Raw genomic sequence first — 20,039 nt, forward strand, 5'->3', positions numbered from 1 at the left:
TTCCTTAGCACCTTGAACTCTTTTTTTTTTAAACCCTCACCTTCCATCTTAGGATCAATACTGTGTTTTGGTTCTTTAGTAGTAGAATTGGAAATAAGGTAATTAGGTATTGCTAAATAAATAAGTTTGCAAACCTAATTACCAATTCTACTACTGTATATCCAAGGCAGAAGGGTGGTAAAGGGTAGGCAATGGAGGTTCAGTGACTTGCCCAAGGTCACACAGCTGGGAAGGGTCTGAGGCCAGATTTGAACCTAGGACCTCCTGCCTCTAGGCCTGGCTCTCAATACACTGAGCCACCCAACTGCCTCCTAGGACTCTTAACATGTGTTATACCATTTGATTCTTATAACCTTGGATGGTAAGTGTTATTATCATCCACATTTTATTTATGGGGAAATCTGAGCTGAAAGACATTTAGTGACTTCCCCAGCATCAGGATTCAGATTCAGATCTTCTTGACACCATGTTCTGCACCAGCTATCACACAGCTAGTACGTATTAGAGATAAGATTTGAACCCAAGTCTTCCTAATTCCAAGGCAAGAGTTCTAGGTAATGTCATGCTGAACTTTTTATGACATCTTAGTCTTATCTTGGTTTGTATCCCTATTAATATAATAGTATCCAATCTACTGAATAACAAGTTCCCTGTATTTATTAGCTCCTTTGTAAAGTAGAATCAGAAAGCTCAAGTTCAGAGTTCAAATCTGACCTCAGGCACCTTGTAACCTTAGGGAGGTCACTTACCCTCTATTTATCTCAATTTCCTCAAGTATAAAATGGGGGTTATAATAGCACCTGCTTCTAAGGGTTATTTTTAAGGATCAAATGACATAATGTTTAGAAAGCACTTAGCACAGTGCTAGGCACATAATAGACATTAACCCTCAATATGTGCTATGTAAGCACTAGCTGTTAACATTAATATTGTCATCATTGTTACTTTGCAAAGTAGAATAATGTTTTGTTTTATTCTCCTTCCTTAACATTGTACTTGATATAAGATTTCAAGAGAGACTTTCATTTCTAGAGCTCAGCCTGGAAAAATATACTTATTCACACCAGGTATCCCTATCTCGATTTCACAGATCGTGGTTATATCTGCTTGAAAGTCAGCAAGGCAAGAACAGTTCCACGTCCATTTTCTCCAATGTTTTGGAAGTATCATAGATCAAAAAGACCATAGAAGTCTAAAGCCATATCTAGAAGAGATATGTGTCTTGCCCCAGGGGCTGAATTCTGAGAGCATTAAAAATTGAATGCTGAATTTAGAGGGGATTGATGGGAATTATAAGCCTTCTGCAATGTAAAAACAACTAGGATTAGCAAGTAGTTATCAGGGAAAATTGAGTTAAATGAAAAACCACCAGATGGTGAACTAGGGTGTGCTCCTTGCCATCCCAGCCTGATCTTCCTTCTCTCACATGTTGGGAGGACCTTAAGCTTAGGTCCTTGGGGTCTCTGCCCCCCACCCACAGGGCAATGACATCCCCTTCACCCATGGTATTATTTCTTTTATTTCTCTCTGCTGTGACTCAGTTTATAGCATTTACCCTGGTACATGGGATTCTTCAACATGGCTCTATCTAGACCCATTCCAGGTTTTCACTCTGGCCTTTGTCCCCCTACACTTAGCACAATGCCTGGCACATTATAAATGCTTGTTGCTTGATTCCTTGATTTAACCAATGAGAAATCTGATACTTAGACAGGTTAAAATATATTAAGTAATTATAATAGCAAGCATTGCAGATCATCAGTGAAAAAAAAAGTCCATGTATTAAAAGCCTACCATGTGTCAGGCACTGTGCCAAATTCTGGGGATACAAAAAGAGGCAAAAGACAATCCCTGCCCTCAAAGAGCTCACAACCTAATGGGAGAGACAACATGCAAATAAGTAAAATTAAATAAATAAAATAAATGCAAACAAGCCATGTACAGGATAAATAGGAAATAATCAATAGAGGGAAAGCACTAGAATTAAGATGTGGGAAAGGTTGCTTATAGTTTTTAGCTGGAACTTAAAAGAAGGCAGGAAAAGCATTCGGTATTTGCCTCAGAAGAGAGAGAATTCTCCTAAGCATGGAGCAGCCAGAGAAAAGGCCAGGAGACAGGAAATGGACTGTCTCCTTTTGTGGAACAGCAGCAGATCTCTTATATAGCACTTTAAAGTTTGAAAAATGCCTTTAAAACATTACCTCATTTTATCCTCACAACAACCCTGGAACCTTATTATTTCCATTTAACAGATGAAGAAACTGAAGCAGACTATGTCACTAAATGATTTGCTCAGGTTCACAGCTAATTAAATGTCTGAGATTGGATTTGAACTCAGGTCTACCTGATTTTAATACAATTCTTCTGACCCTCAATCTATGGCTATTTCCACTATATGCCATCCATCTATCTCAACTTCATTAGTACTGGTAAATGTTCAACAACCAGATCTCTGAAGAAGAAAGAAAAATGAATACAGGATATATAGATATATATATAGATATAGATATAGATATATTTAAGTTTAATCTACACTGTTAGAATTTTATCCATCACTTTCTTCAATTTAGACAATCAAAAACAAAAATCAAGTCCTGCTTTATAGCATTTGCTATTTAATAGTCAGCTCTCAAGAGCCAGAATGAGGAGCTCCTGAGAGGTCACCTCTCCTGTCCATCGTTTGTCACTGCCTTCTTCTCCCTATACTTTCTTTCCCTTCTTCCTGAGAGATGTCACGGGGATATACGAGGATTTTTTTGCATTTTTTTATTTTAAAAACATTTGATTCTGGAAGAAAAATAATTCAAATAAAGATGGTATATCTAAAAATGGTAACCTAGGATCTGTTGAGAGAATAGTGTAGCCAGCTTGTCAAAAGGGGATGCTTATTGTCCTTTGTCTTAAAATACTGCTGGAGTAGGATGGGAGAACCACTCGGTATGACCCACTGCAGACCACAAAGTCATTTTCTTTTCTGTTAATAAATGGGAACTGTGATACCCTTGGTTCTCTTTGGCACATGTACTGCATGGAGGTCAAAGGGGCCTTAATAATCCAGATTGCCATCATTTCTCTTGTCTTTGCAATTCTCTGATAATTGCAGCCTTCGGGCTCACATTTATACAGTGCTTACAGTGGATTTGCAAAGGTGACGTTATCGAAAGAGATTTTAAACTCCTAAGATTAGATACAAAATACCATCACAGGATTTAATGAACCGAAGAGAAAGAAGATTCAATTTTTATTTTTGCCATGTTGAAAAAAACAGTGCAAAAGGAAAGATAAACCAAAAAACCAATATTCATCACTCTCCCTCCCTTCTAGCCATCCTCCCCCCCCCCCAACAGAAATCAGTTGTCACCATTTATTTACAAGGTGGAGCACAGGAAATCAGGCTGACACTGATGCTTATCCAACTGGAGAAGGCACCAGGCCTGCAGCACAAAGGGAGGCTTATGAAGAGGTACATGTTTATTCACATTATATTTCTTGCTGGAGAGTATCGACCCTGGAGAAAACCATTTCCAGTTTGCATCTCATAAGCAGGAACACTTTGAGAATTGCAATTTGGAATATGGTTGTCCAAATTGGTTTGCTGCTGAGAAATAAGAGGTTCCTACCTCCTCTGACTCATTCATTCGAGTAACATTCATTAGGTACTATTGTGTGCAGAACACCATGCCAAACACTGGGATGGACATTGCTATCGTCATTGTGATCCTTGTTATGACAACAATTCATATTTCTGCACTAAGGCAGATAGAGAGCAGGGCTTAAAATCAGAGAGAGTTGAGTTCAAATCTTGCTTCAGATACTCCCTTGCGGAGTGACCTTAGAAATCAGTTCCTCAACCTCAGTTCCCTCATCTTTAAAATGATGATAATCATGGCACCAACCTCCCAGAGTTGTTTCAAGGATCAAATATGATAACCTAGGTAAAAAATTGTTAAACTTTAAAGCATTTTGTAAATGCTAGATCATCATTATTATTTTTAAACCCCTTACCTTCCATCTTAGAATTAATACTGTTCATCGGTTGTGTCAACATGGAATCTAGAAACCCCAAACTTATAGCCTAGTAAAATCTGATGAACCCCAAGTTTTTGGACTAAGTTGGAGTAAGTTGGAGAACCAAGTGTACTTGTTCCCTGTTCCCATGCGAATCATTCTCACAGTACAAACTGTGGGTCTTCAGGTTATAAGCTAGTCCTAAAACTTGGGGTTCATCAGATATTACTAGGCTACAAGTTTAGGGTCTCTAGATTCCATGTTGACAGTTCCAAGAGAGAAGAGCAGTAAGGGATAAGCAATAGGGGTTAAGTGATTTGCTCCTGGTCACCCAGCTAGGAAGTGTCTGAGGCCAAATTTGAACCTAAGACCTCCCATCTCTAGGCTTGGCTCTCAGTCCACTGAGCTACCAAGCTGCCTATCATCATCATCATCATCATCATCATCATCATCATCATCATCATCATCATCATCATCATCATCATCATCATCATCTTATCATCATCATCATCAATTCTAGCTTTGTCAGTTTCTAAAGCATTTATTCATTTGGCATTTTATTTGATCTCTACAACAACCCTTTTCAATAAGTGTGATTATTATCCTCCATTTATAAATGAGGAAATTGAGGCACCAAGAATTTAAGCAGCATGTTGAAGATAATAAAGCTTATAAGTGTCTAAGCTGGGATTCAAACACATATCTACTTTCTCCCTATACAATATTCTATCTGCTATTGCCCCCTATGATTTAGATAACTCCTGGGACTTTGATACAATTTTGATGAATGGGACACCTCTGGCAAGGCATCTCCTTTTGAAATATTCCTTGAGGAATCCCATGATGATGTTTCAGCTTGGAAGCTACCTAGATTTTCCCCCTTTCAATCCAAGTTCCCTCACCTCCCATCCCTTGGATTTGTGGCATTAATATTTAAGAGCTGACATTTTTATATGGATTGGACTAGACGGCCTCTGAGGTCCCATCTGATACTGACAGAATAACTATGTCATCATAACTCCTTACAGACATTACCTCATTTAAGCCTTACAGCAGACTCATGAAGTAAGTTCTAAAGGAATTAAAAACTCCATTTGAAAAGTGAGGGAGCTCAGAGCCAGAAAGGTTAAGTGATTTGGCTCTGGTTACATATGTCATATCAGAGGTGGGATTTGAATTCAGGTTTCTCTTCTCTCCAACTCCTCTGCTCTCTCCACTGTATCAACTGTTTCTCTTGCCATGACACCTCTCACTGAGACTTTGAGCTATTCTAAGAACCCTAGTCAAATAATAGAGGCAGCACCGTATTGTGAAAAGAACATGAGATATATAGCACAAGAGAACTTGGGTTCAAATCTTGACTATTTATTTGAAGACCTATTTAATGCCTCTGGACCTCAGTTTCCCCATTGTTAAAATGAGGAGGGGCACATTAGATAACCTCTAAGATATAACTCTATAGTCTATAAATAAACAATTTATTTTTATTTTATTGTTATTATTATTATATATTATATAAATAATAAATCATTAGATTCTACAGTCTAATAAATAATAACTACAATTTTCATAGCACTTTGGGGTTTCCAGAGTACTTTTACATGTATATTTTTTATTTTCTCTCTATAATAATTCTATGAGGGGGGATTTAGTATTCCAATATTCCATTATTAACCCCATTTTTCAGAGAAAGAAACTGAAGCCGAGAGTCAGTGACTTAAACAGGATCACATAGCTAATGGGTACATAAAGCAAAATTTGAACTCAGTTCTGCCTGACTCTAGTCCAATGCTTTAGCTACTCTACCCCCTAGCCAATGTGCCAAACGATCATGATTTTTACTGCCAGGAGGACTCGAAAATTAGGAAACAGTTTGCCAAGGAGGGATGACACAGTTGCTGCACTGCTAAATTAGAAAATCTAATGGAATCCATTTGACCCCCTCAGGTCCATTGATTGCCACAAGAGGTTAGACGGTTTGTGTGAGTCTAATGGGAATCTGGGAGATTTGATGTTTTAGTGTGGTCTCCAGGATATCAGATGTTCTGAGCAAATGTGCACACTTTGGTCTGTCCCCTTGGATTTTACACATGCCCTGATGGCTCCATGTGTCCATATGACCAACTTATATTTTTCCTTTCTTCATCCAGATGTTTTAGCATCATATAGTCATGTAGCTTAGAAAGAGCATGATCCTGAAATGAGGAGTTTGGAGAGTTCGGGGCCACTCATCCAAAAGTCCAAACAGGAAGTTATCTGCAAAGACGTCCTAATAGCAAATACTCCCACATCTATAGCACTATAAGAATTGAAAGGCACTTTCCTCCCCCAAACCCTGCAAAGACAGGTAGTGCCCATACTAACCTCTCTGACTGGAGACCTAGAGAGCAGACAAATAAAATATTCAAAGCATTCCATTATAGAGAGCTCAGAACTTTCCAGGTAACTTCATTTTCTATCAGCATCTCTGTTTGGCTTTGTTTCTGGGGAATAATCATGTCTCCTGGTTCTTTCCCAACCCCTCCATACACTCATGCCCCTCTTCAGCTTTCATTTGTGTATTGTCTTCCTCTATTACATCATAAATTCTTTGATGGCATGCACTGTCTTTCTGTATCTTATTTGAATCACCAGCAATTTCCACAGTACCTGGCATATAGACAATTAATAAATACTTATTAAATTGGGAAATCCGAGTGGCTCACTGGATAGAGCTCCAGACCTGTAGTTGGGAGGACCTGGGTTCTAATATGGCCTCAGACACTTCCTAACTGTGTGACCCTGGGCAAGTCACTTAACCCCCATTGCCTAGCCCTTAACACTCTTCTGCCTTGGAACCAATACAGAGTATTGATCTAAGATGGAAGGTAAGGGTTTAAAAAAAAAGAAAGAAGACACTTGTTTCAGGGAGAAGCTGTGGGTCACTAAAAGAATTTAATAATTCCCCAAAGGAAGTCAGCCCAATCATCCCCCTCCTGTTTTAATCTGGGTCCAACTCATTGTCAAGAAATTGTATATATCTTGCTCTTTGTGGTGGCAAAAAACTGTAAAATGAGGGGATGCCCTTCAATTGAGGAATGGCTGAACAAACTGTGGTATATGTTGGTGATGTGATACTATTGTGCTCAAAGGAATAATGAACTGGAGGGATTCCATGTGAACTGGAACAACCTCCAAGAATTGATGCAAAGTGAAAGGAGCAGAACCAGGAGAACATTGTACACAGAGACTGATACACTGTGGCACAATCAAATGTAATGGACTCCTCCATTAGTGGCAATGCAGTGATCCTGAACAATCTGCAGGGATATATGAGAAAAAACACTATCCACATGTAGAGGAAAAACTGTGGGAGTAAAAACACCGAGGAAAGGCAACTGCTTGACTACAGGGGCCAAGGGGATATAATTGGGGATATAAACTCTAAATGAACATCCTACTGCAAATACCAACAACATGGAAATGGGTTCTGATCAAGGATGCATGTGATACCAAGTCGAATCGTGCATCAGTTATGGGAGAGGTGACAGGAGGGGAGGGAGGAAAAGAAAATGATTTTTGTATCCAAGAAATGATGTTTGAAATTGACCAAATAAAAATAATTTTTTAAAAATGAATAAATAAATACCCAGAAAAAAAAAGAAATTGTATATATCTTAGGCAAGCATAGGCTTCTTACTCTGAAGTCTAGGAATAGTTTTTAATAGGTTAATAACTATATTCCCATATAATCAGCCTTCTTGATATTTACTTGAGTTTACATCTTATGTATTTTATTTTATGTATTTCAAACTATGATTCTGAGAAGGAATCCATGGGATTATCCAACTACCAAAGGGATCCAGGACACACAAAAAGGCAAAGAATCCCAATCTAGAGATGTAAATTCATTATTTATTTGGTTTTTCATGCATGGATATCCAGACTAATTCTTTTGAATGATGAAAGGGTCTCATTTAGAGAGATTTTGAAATGTTCTGCAACATTAAGCCATACACAAACAAGAACTTTGGAAGAACTATATATTCCATAAGCAACCTCATTTCCATTGGACTCTGCCCTAGATCTCTTCCAGACAATAAATAACTTTGGAAATCAATCAGTTAATCGAAAAACATTTATCCAACACCCATGTGCTGAGCATTGTGCTAAGTGCAAGGAATCCAAATAAAAGGGAAAATTAGTCCCTGGACTTAAGAAGCTTAAATTTTAATTGGGGACAAATACATCAAAATATAGAGTAGATGAAGGTAGCCTTAGAGGGCAAGATATTTACTAATGATAACAATAGCTGCAATAGCTTGGGCAGCTAGTTGGTCCAGTTAATAGAGCTCCAGGCCTGGAGTCAGGAAGCATCATATTTCTGAGTTCAAATCTGATCTCAGACACTTACTAATTGTACAACCCTAGGCAAGTCCTTAACTCTGTTTGCCTCTACTTCCTCTTCTACAAAATGAGCCAAAGAAGGAAGTGGCCAACCAATGCAGTATCTTTGCCAAGAAACCCCACAGTGGGATCATGAAGAATCAAACCCCAGCTGAACAACAGCAGTGTTGCAGTAACTTACCTTTATATAGTTCTTTAAGATTCACAAAGTGCCTTAGAGTGTTCTACCAGAGTGTTCCCAAAAGCCTATAAACTATTACAATGTTAAACAATTTTGGAGACCTTATATAGCATGCCATTTGATTCTCAAAATAACCCTGTGCAATAGGTATCATTATGAAACTCATTTCAGAAGGGAGAAATTTCAGACTAAGAAAGGTTGGGTTATTTGCCCTGTATCATATAAGGATTAAATACCTAAGGCAGAATTTGAATTCAGTTCTTCCTAACTCCAAATCCATCACTCTCTGCATCAAGATAAGGGAAGAGGAGCTAGAAAGTAGTGAAAAGTGGGAAAGGGGAATTAAAGCTTCTGCAGGAAGTAGCTATTAAGCTGAATCTTTTTTTAAAACACTTAATTTCCATCTTGGAATAAATATCATGTATTGGTTCCAAGTCAGAAGAGTGGTAAGGGCTAGGCAATGGGGGTTAAGTGACTTGCCCAGGGTCACACAGCTGAGAAGGGTCTGAAGCCAGATTTGAACCTAGGACATCCTGTCTCTAGACCTGGCTCTCAATCCACTGGGCAACCCAGCTGCCCCCTTGAGCTGAATCTTAAATCAAGAAGAGAAGCTCAGTGGTTCAGTAGATAGAGAATCAGACCAGGAGACAGGACATCCTGAGTTCAAATGTGACCCCAGATACTTCCTAGCCATGTGACTCTGGGAAAATCACTAACCCCAATTGCCTAAGCCTTACCACACTTCTGCCTTGGAACCAATATTTAGTATCAATTCTAAGACAGAAGGTCAGGATTTTTTTAAAAAGACAAAGAAGAAGAAACAGCAGCCAGAGATTCCAGGAGGTGGGCTTGCATAGAGAAATAGTCTTATGGGTAAGGTATAGAGTATGTGGAGGGGAGTAATGTGGCTAGAAAGACAGGAAGCCGTGAATCCGAAAGAGTTTTAAATGGCCATCAGAAGAGTATATATTTGTTCCCAGGAATAATAGGAAGGCATGGAATTTATTCGAGGGAAGGCGGGAATTGACATGGTTGACTATGCTTTAGTGAGATCACCATGGCAGCTCTGTGAAGAATGAATTAGAGTAAAGAAATCCATGAGGCGAGAAGTCTCTGCTTTATATCTTGTGTGCTATTAATAATCATTGATTGAACAAGGCTATCTCAGTTGTTACATCTTTCAAACAATCTTGGCATATGCGTGGGAGGCACCTTGTTAGTCACCAAAGGAATGAGAACAAAGGCAGAGTGATGGGGAAGTAGCTCCCCTGTGCACAGTGGACCATCAGTGGAGGACCTAGGAGAAGCCTTGGACGGGAGCTGTCCAAAATGGGCAGGATTGATTAGTCTAGAAGCTGCATCATGAAAAGGAATATTCTCATCAATAAGCAATCCATTCAAGTATTAGAGTATATCCTCTGCATGGGGAAGAGCCTGGGATAAACCAGTCACTAAATACATGCTGGTTCAATTGAATTGAATTGGGGATTAATAATATGAGGGAAAGACTATTCTAACATCTAATCATGACTTCATAAGGCTGAGGGTTGTATTGTTGGAAAATCTTGAGCCTTTGAACTATGTTCCCCAGAATTCCTTTTGTATTTCCCAGCATCCCTTTGACTGTGTCCTCAAGTTATGTGATTGTTTGTGACTTTCTGGGACTCCTCCCTCTCTTCTCTCTTCTTTATCAAGACCATGGCTTGAGTTATTTCATTCCCTTTTAACTCTTTTTTATTTGAATAACTGTTATAAATATAAACTTAGGTTATTGTATATTAATTTTAATTCTCACAGGATAAAATACACTTCCCAGTCTTGAGAAAGATGTGCTAGATTAGAGATGCAAAATAGGCCAAACATTTTCAGATATGCCTATTAGTTTGAACAGTTTTGCTTAACTATTTGTTACAAGGATGGAGTCTCTCCAATGTATATGACCAAAGTATGCAAACAAAGAGTTCTCAAAAGAATTACAACCCATTAGTCACATGCATTATTGATTGAAATCACTAGTAATGAGAGAAATATAAAACAAAACAACTCTGAGGTTTTGGATAATTAGTCAGAAAATGGACAAAGATGGCAAAAGATGAAAATGACCAATGTTGGGGAAAGGACAGGCAAACTAATATACTTGGTGAAAATGAATTGGTCCAACCCTTTTAGAAAGCAATTTGGAGTCATGTTAATAAAATAAGTTGTTTTTGTTTGTTTTCTTAACCCCTTACCTTCTGTCTTAGAATCAATACTGTGTATTGGTTCCAAGGCAGAAGAATGGTAAGGGCTAGGCATGGGGGGTAAATGACTTGTCAAGGGTCACACAGAGAGGAAGTGTCTGAGACCAGATTTGAACCTAGGACCTCCCATCTCCAGGCCTGGTCCTCAATCCACTGAGCCATCCAGCTTCCCCATTAATAAAATAATTTAAATAACCATATCTTTTGGACCAGATATCCCTTATGCTTAGCATGTGCCCCAAGGAGTACAAAGACAAAAAGAAAGGGTCCATATACTACAAAATATTCAGAACATCACTTTTTGGAATAGCAAAGAACTGGAAACGAAGTAGATGCCCATTGGGGGAATAGCTAAACAAATTGCAGTACATGAATATAATGAAACATTAATGCCCTATAAGAGAAGATGGATGTGATTCATATAGAGGAACAGGAAAAGACCAATGAGAACAGATAACAAAGTAAAGTAAGCAGGAGAAAATATGTACAACTAATATAATAATGGAAATTGAAAGAAAGAAAAAATCCTGATTACTTTCTGATTATGATGTTCCAAGTGGCAGGAAATTATGGGCATAGAAAAACATATGCTATAGATTTGATGGATGACATATTAATTTTTCTGAGAACTACTTTTTTCTTCTTTTGTTTTATTCTTTATTCAAAGATGACTCTCTTGCTAAGAAATGAAGAAGTCTATTTGGGAATGAAAGTGATATAAAACAAAAGACAAATCCAAATGTTTGCAAAAAGACAAACAAAGGGGTAGGAGAACTAGGATTGAGAGCAATGTGAAATAGAAGAGAAAGTATCAATAATTCAATTTTTTCAAAAATGAAAATTAATATAGAGCAGCCATTTTAAAACTTAGTTAAGGATCCCTTTATGCTCTTAAAAATGACTAAAGACCCCCTAAAGAGCTCTAGTCTATATGGGTTCTGTTTATTTTATTAATTAATTAATTTATTTATTTATATTTGCTGTATTTAAAATTAAAGCATTTTAAACATGTAAAACCCAGTGAAATTGTTCATTGGCTATGGGAGGGGGGAGGAAGGAGTGGAGGGAAAGGACATGAATTATGTAACCATGGAAAATATTCTAAATTAATTAATTAAATACATGATTTTTAAAAAGCAAAGAAAATTAAAGCATCTTATTATTATGAATATACTTTTGACCTTGAAGGCCCCCTAAAAGAGTCCCAGGGATCCCCAGACTAGATTCTGAGAGCCAGTGCTAAAGAGTATCTGTCTAGGCCTATATAGGTTCAGCAGAATCAAATATAGAAACAGTTGACATTCATATGGCTCTCTAAGGACTGTGAAGTCCTTTCCCTCATCTCATACATCTTATAAATCTAACAACCCTATGAAGTAAGTACTAGCTTGATATTATAAATAAAGAAACTGAGTTTGAGGAAGGTTGTCTTGCCCATGGTCATATAGCTAGTAAGTATAACAGCTAGGATCTGAACTTGGGCTTTGCTAGATCTAAGTACAATATATTACTCTGTGTTGGTGAACCTATGGCACATATGCCAGAAGGAGCTGTTCCCTATCCCTTCTCTACACATGCCTGAGGATATTTCTTACATCACCCACCCCTCTGCCCAGCAACCCAAAGAGAGTGTTTCCTCCCTCCCCTTTCTGTGGTAAGGCGGGGGGGGGGGGGCTCACATGCAGCATGAGGGTTGAAGTTTGGTCACTTGGTCTCTAAAAGGTTCACCATCACTGCTGTACTGTCCTTCAAATGCCTGAGGAGTTTGGCTCATCCCACAGTGAATTAACATACCTGAATAGAATCATAGATTTAGAGCTGGATTGTTATACATGAAGAAATACCCATCAAACTCTGCATCAGTTCATATAAATCTTCTTAGGTTTTTCTGATAAATTCCTTTTCACCATTTCTCATGGTATTATAATATTGGCTCTGGAGTCAGAAGCCCTGGATTCAAGCCATGTAAGCAGTTAAGTCACTTAATCTGTTTAAGCCTCATTTTCTTCTTGGGGGACTGGACTAGATGACCTCTGAAAGCCCTTATGGTCCCAGAGCTAGGGATCTAATCTATTCCACATTTTACAAATGAAGAAAATGAGACTCTAAGGGGCTAGGCAATTTTCCCAAGGCCAAGCATTAGAGGTAAAAACCCAGGTTTTGCTAGTTCCAAGTCTTGTATCTTATTCATTAGGTCATTCTGCCTCTCCTAGGAATTAAGGCTTCATCTGCACCATATGTAATTAGCACTCCTGAAGAGTTCCTCAAATGGCACAGATTCAGGAATCTCTCACCTACCACCGACCAGCATCAGGGAGGCTGAGCAGCCCAAATCTTTCCATCGTGTCCAATTTTGCTGCAGTCATATAGCAGTGGGACTGTGCTTGGGTTATGCTCTCCAGAGATATATCACTGATACATCACAATATGCGGTGTTGATCTTCCCCAGCAACTCAACCTACTGAGTATGGCTGATAAATCTATCTTCCCTAATTCAATTCAGTTCCCATACAGCCTAAGCAGCTGGTTCAGATAAAAAGGGCTCAGGACAGCTGAGCTAGCTAGATGCCTTCTCTGAGTACCTTTTGCTGAAAATTTTCCTTTCTGGAAAGAAACAGCCACCTTTTTTAGAGTCCCATTCATATGGCAGGCAGTCATTATCAGACACTCTTAAGTCCAATTTCCTGGCCATACCAAGTACCTGTGTGACCTTGGGCAAGTCACTCAAATCCCCACTTGTTTGGTTAATGATCAATTTGTTCATCTGAAATTCCTAAAAACAATCACTGACAAGTCATGCAACCTGCCTAGTCTCAGTTTCCTTATCTGTAAAAGGATGGGGTTGGGCCAGATGTCCTCTGGGGCTCCATCCAGCTTTCAACCTAGGATCTATGAAAGACATTATTTATTGAGCATCCTAAATAACTTTGAAAGTGTGTTATAGAAGCAAAACCTTTCTAGCCTGCAAGTCAATAAGAATGAATTGACTTGTTAGTTATTTGTCAGATCATTTCAAATACTTTTTAAATGACTGGCATTATAAAGTCTTTTAAAGTTCAAAAAACACGTGTGATTTAAACCTCGGAATAGCCATGTAAGATAGGCATTGTGGGCAGGAGAGTCTCAGTTACACAGATGGGAAAAATGAGGCTCAGAAGGAAGCAATGAATGATTGACCAAGAGTCACATAGCTAGTAAATGCCAGAAAGGAGCTTTGAACCCAGATCTCTCTGACTATCTAAGGCCATTGTGCTGTTCTCTGACATATCACACTACTTCTATCTGTGAAAAGGTTTTCCAAATGAAAATTGCCTTTGGTGAATAGCTTCCTAGATTTAGAGCTCAAAACAACTTCAGACATCATCTGGCCAATCACTTCTACTTCATGGTCAGGGAGGTTTCTGACATAGTGAAGGAAGTGACTTGTACAAGGTCACACAGGTAAGTTAAAGACTGAGATTTTCAACCCAGGAACTCTAATTCTAGGTCTAGCTCTATCCCCACTTAATCATAGTATGAAATGAATGCTTTTATCTGTTAACTAACATCCATATTTGCTAGTCAGTTTGTTATTTCCTTTCTCATAAAAATAGGATAAAGCATCCTTTTGGCCCTCTCATCTGCAAAAAAATAATAATTCTGATTATGTATAAATTCTAGTTAATTAAGATTATATTATATTTGAAAAAGAAGGAAATAAAAGCAGCTAGGTGGTCCATTGGATAGAGTATTGGGTCTGAAATCAAGTAGATCTAAGTTTAAATCCCACCTCAGACACTTGGTGATGGGATTCAGGCAATTTACTTTGAAAAAAAGTCATTTATTTGGTTTCTCCAACTGTAAAATGAGGAAATGGTAACACCTACCTCACAGGACTGTTGTGAGAATCAAATGAATGAATATTTACCAAGTGCTTGGCACAACACCTGACACATAGTAGGTACTACATCAATGCTAGTGTTTATTATCATTATTAAATGGACATAGCATCATAGAGTTAGAGTTGGAATGGACTTTAGAAGTCAACTGGTCCAGTGTTCTCATTTTACAGACAGGGAAAATAAGATCTGAAAAGTTTTAGCGACTTGCCCACCATCACATAGGTAGGAAGAGGTAATGCCAATATTTGAACCCAGACCTTCTGACTCCAATGCTAGTGGAAGTGGGTAAACACAAACCCCAACTCCATTATGGTGCTCTGTATATAGAGAAGAGGATGAAAAATTATAGCCATCCAAGAAGAAATAAATATAACTTGTCTAGGGAAAGTATCACCAGTTAGAAGATAGAAAAACTTCAGGGTAGAATGACCAGAAGAGTCCACCTAGAAGTGGCCATGCTTTTTTTAGAGACAAAAAGTTGTCTGTCCTATTTGCAACCATGCCTACTTCTTTCCTCTTAAAGTAGCATGGGCTATCTTTGGAAGTTCAGGTTCCCACCAGTGGTCATCAAGAAAAGGTTCGATGACTAGTTATCAAGGACATCAGATGCACAGTTTTTGTTCAGGTATTGATTATACTAAATTGCATCTGGGTTCCCAACTCTAAAATTGTAGTCAGTAGTACCATTGTCCCAATCTTGTTTGACTAAACAGGAGATCTCCAAAGAGAGAATGGAATTGAAGGGTGGGGGATAGGGTTTTCCCAAGGTTTCTGTCCTCCTCGAAGATTCATCTGTTGTCTCTGGGCCTTGGGATAGCTCTGGCCCCTTCATTCCATTCTCTTTTCCTCCTATTATAAGAGAAGTTAAATTGAAGAAGATGAAAATAATTACCCTAGAAAAGACTTAGAAAGACCTTGAAAATTGTCACCAACTAGTTGAAGAATGAGCAAAAGAAGAATTTGACATATTCTTCTCATCCCCTATAGGCAGAACCAAGAACAATCAAAGCTCCTTTATATTTGGAAAGTCTTCCTAACAATTAATTAGACCTATACAAACATTGAAAGGTTGCCTTTGCAAGTGAGTTCCCAATCCTTGTAGATATTCAAGCAAAAAAAAATGAGTAAACACTTGTTAGATGTGTTGTCTAAGAGAACCTTGTTCATGGGAAGGTTCAATGAGGTGGTCTGGGATCATAGGATCATAGATTTAGAATAGGAAAGGATCTTAGAATTCATCAATACCATTCCACCCCTTTTTTTAAACCCTTACCTTATGTCTAAGAATCAATACTAAGTATCAGTTCCAAGGCAGAAGAATGGTAAGAGCCAGGCAAGTGGGGTTAAGTGACTTTTCCAGGGTCACAGAGTTAGAAGTGTCTGAGGTCACATTTGAACCCAGGACCTTCTGTCTCTAGGCCTGACTCTCTTTCCATTGAACTGCCTCACTACTCTTCTCATCCACTTTTCCAGATGAAGATAATGAGGTATCCAGAGGCAAAAATTACTTACCCAGGGTCACAAAGTTAATAAGTATCTGAAACAGCATGTAAACTCATATCCAAAAGTCCAATGTTCTATCTGCTACACCATGCTGTGAGCTCTGAATTCCAGCTCTGAAAGCCTGCACATCCATAATTTCCTCTGAAAACCTACAATTGAAGACTTGCAAGTCTCTGCTATTACTAGATAGTTGGCAGGAAGGCTCCAGAATCCCTGCCAAGTCATTTCAGGATCTTCTTAAGAGGATATAGGAAAATAGAGACTTGATGAGCATAAACCCTTTCCAAGAAAGCTGTGTAGCCATGAAGGAATTTTTATTGAGGTGAGCCACCCCAGGACTAGCTGCCAAGAACAAAACTCCAAATCCAACTAATCATTTCTTCCTCATTTAAACAAAGACCCAAAATACAAGAAGTAAGAAACCAGAGCCAATGGACAGCAGGACCCTTTCTCCTTTCCTGTTTATTCTCTCTGGGTCCTTGGTTGACATCGTTGATCTTAGAGCAATTTTGTAGAGAACAGACCCACAAGACACACAAATCCTCAGCACTAAACTGGAAACCAAGGCCATTTCAAATGGAACCAAGGGTGTGTCAAAAATAAAACCACAATGAAATCTATTTGGGGGAGCCAAAGGATGAGAAAGGGAAAGGTCTTCTATAAGAGACAGCATAGAGCACTGAATAAGGAATCCCAGGACCTGCATGTGAATCCAACTTTTGCCACTTATTAGCTGTGGGACTTTGGACAACCCAATTGGCTATTCTGGGACTCAGTTTCCTCAGCTGTAAAATGAAGAAGTTAGGCCCAACAGTCTCTAATTTTTCCAGGTCTGGATCTGGGACTGTATGTGCTACCTCTTTATAGATGATTTGAAAATAATTTCCACTGAATCCAAGTGACCCCAATTATAAGTAGCTATCTTACTCCAACATACCAGGGAGCCCAAAAAAACATCACCTTTCCAACAATGCTGAGAATCTTAAAAACTACTCAGACTGTACCTTAGAAGATTTGGTTAAGCTATTCCCCTATTGTAACAATGGAGATACTTGATCAGGAATGTATTAGGAACTTTTAAAATTATTCCACCCTACTCAGACAGTGCCTTAGGGGAAGATAAAGTTGTAAACTCCTGATCGAACAATGAAAGTTCCCAACTTACACCTTATAGTAAAGCTAAAACCCTAAGATAGGTCTATTTTTAGATCTAATACAAAAAGGTGTTAAGTAGCTGTAAAAGTTAAATTAGTACCTAAAAAGGTCAAGTAACTTACAAAAGGCAAGCTTAACAAAGAGGTGTAAAGTACTCAGAAGATTTAATCTAACCAGAGAAGGTGAGAACCAAAGAAGGTGAAAACTAAGAATGGGCAGTCCTGGAAAAAAGCATCTATTGTGATTGGTAGATGTGAAAATTTAGGGGAGTTGACATAAGAGAAAATTCTCTTTAAAAGAAGGTAAAAGACTTCCGGTTAAGATGGCGGCTTAGAGAAAGCTAAAGCTCAGATCTCCTGAAAACCCTTCCCGACCGATCTCAAACGATAAGCTCCTAAGGCGCTGAAATTCAAAACCATCAACAGCACAGACCCTGGGAACCCTCCTCCTGGACCTGGACCCGGTTCAAAAGGTACGGCTCCCCTTAAAAGCCAGAACCCGAGATCCCTCGGACCTCAGGGGTAGGAGCGCAGAGTCCAAGGCTCCCGGAAGCCGCAGCCCGGCCCGGCTCAGAGAGCAGAACCCTCAGGGCCTTCTACAGTCCCGGTGAAAGTTACTGCCTGGGGCTTCCGCTGCAGAGAGCTGGTCGAAACAACAGCAACCCTCAGGGCGGGCAAGACAGCCTCACGGGCTGGATCCTGCTATCCAAGTCTCAGTGAAAGTCCTTGCCCTCGGAGCTTGGGGAAGCTGCAGCCCATCCCCCCGCAGGCCAATGAAACAGCCTCACGGCCAGCGATTCTGAAGGCAACTTCCGGAAAGCGAGCCGGGGGGGAGAGTGTGGCCTCGTGGTCCGACCCTTCCATTCCAGTTCCAGTGAGGCATATTCAGTTTAACCCAGGGAAAGCTCATAGAACTATCTGCCCAGGACTAAAGCCTCTGAACACCAGAAAGAGACAAGAAAAACTAATCCTCCACATTCAGAAATGGCAAACTCCACAGAACCACAGAAGCCCCAAAATACCAAGAAAAATAAGAAGAAAGGGGCGACTTTGGACACATTCTATGGAGCCAAAATACAAAATACAGAGCAGACAGAAGATAATATAAAAGAAAATGCTCCAAAACCTTCCAAAGGAAATGGAAACTCTCCACAAACCTATGAAGAATTTGAATCAGAAATGACCAAAAAGATGGAAGCCTTCTGGGAGGAAAAGTTGGAAATAATGCAAAAGAAATTCACGCATCTACAAAACCAGTTTGACCAAACTGTAAAAGAAAACCAGGCTTTAAAGGCCAGAATCAGGCAGCTGGAAGACAACGATCGTGTAAAAGAGCAAGAATCAATAAAGCAAAGCCAAAATACCAAGAAATTAGAAGAGAACATAAAATATCTCACCGACAAGGTGATAGATCTGGAAAATAGGGGGAGAAGGGATAATTTAAGAATAATTGGACTCCCAGATAAGCCAGAAATAAACACCAAACTGGACATGGTGATACAAGATATAATCAAAGAAAATTGCCCAGAGATTCTAGAACAAGGGGGCAATACAGCCACTGACAGAGCTCACAGAACACCTTCTACACTAAACCCCCAAAAGACAACTCCCAGGAATGTAATTGCCAAATTCCAAAGCTATCAAACAAAAGAAAAAATCCTACAGGAAGCCAGAAAAAGACAATTTAGATATAAAGGAATGCCAATCAGGGTCACCCAAGACCTTGCAAGTTCTACTCTGAATGATCGTAAGGCATGGAACATGATCTTCAGAAAGGCAAGAGAGCTGGGTCTCCAACCAAGAATCAGCTATCCAGCAAAACTGACTATATACTTCCAAGGGAAAGTATTGACATTCAACAAAATAGAAGACTTCCAACTTTTTGCAAAGAAAAGACCAGAGCTCTGTGGAAAGTTTGATACCGAAAATCAAAGAGCAAGGAATACCTGAAAAGGTAAATATTAAGGAAAGGGGAAAATGTTATCTTCTTCTTTTACTCAAACTCTCTTCTATAAGGACTACATTTATATCAACCTATGTATACTAACATGTGGGGAAAATGTAATGTATAAATAGGGGGTAAAGAAAGACCAAATAGAATAATCATTCTCACACAAAGATTCACATGGGAAGGGGAGGGGAAGAAAACTCCTATAAGAAGGAGAGGAAGAGAGGGGGGGGGTTACTTAAACCTCAATCTCAGGGAAATCAGCTCTGAGAGGGAAAAACATCCAGATCCATTGGGATCTTGAATTCTATCTTACCCAACAAGGGTAAGGAGAAGGGAAAACCAAGGGGGGGAGGGGGAGAGGGAGAACAAAAAGGGAGGGAAAGAGAGGGGGGAGGGGGAGGGAACAAAAAGGGAGGGACTAAAAAGGGAAACATCAAGGGAGGGGACAAGGGGGACTGTTTCAAAGTAAATCACTGGACTAAAAGGTAGAGCCGAGGAAGAAAAGGTTAGAATTAGGGAAGGCAATCAAAATGCCAGGGAGTCCACAAATGACAATCATAACTTTGAACGTGAATGGGATGAACTCACCCATAAAACGTAGACGAATAGCAGAATGGATTAGAATCCAAAACCCTACCATATGTTGTCTTCAAGAAACACACATGAGGCGGGTTGACACCCACAAGGTCAGAATTAAAGGATGGAGTAAGACCTTCTGGGCTTCAACTGATAGAA

At 39.2% G+C, this 20,039-nt stretch overlaps 1 protein-coding gene across 1 annotated transcript in view; it reads right to left on the bottom strand.

Annotated features, from left to right (window-relative positions):
* Positions 1-20,039, bottom strand: part of KAZN (kazrin, periplakin interacting protein) — a 1,589,619-nt gene that overhangs the window by 1,448,245 nt on the left and 121,335 nt on the right. The window lies entirely within an intron of this gene.

Source organism: Monodelphis domestica, chromosome 4, assembly GCF_027887165.1.
Source record: "Monodelphis domestica isolate mMonDom1 chromosome 4, mMonDom1.pri, whole genome shotgun sequence".
Classification (NCBI taxonomy): Eukaryota; Metazoa; Chordata; class Mammalia; order Didelphimorphia; family Didelphidae; genus Monodelphis; species Monodelphis domestica.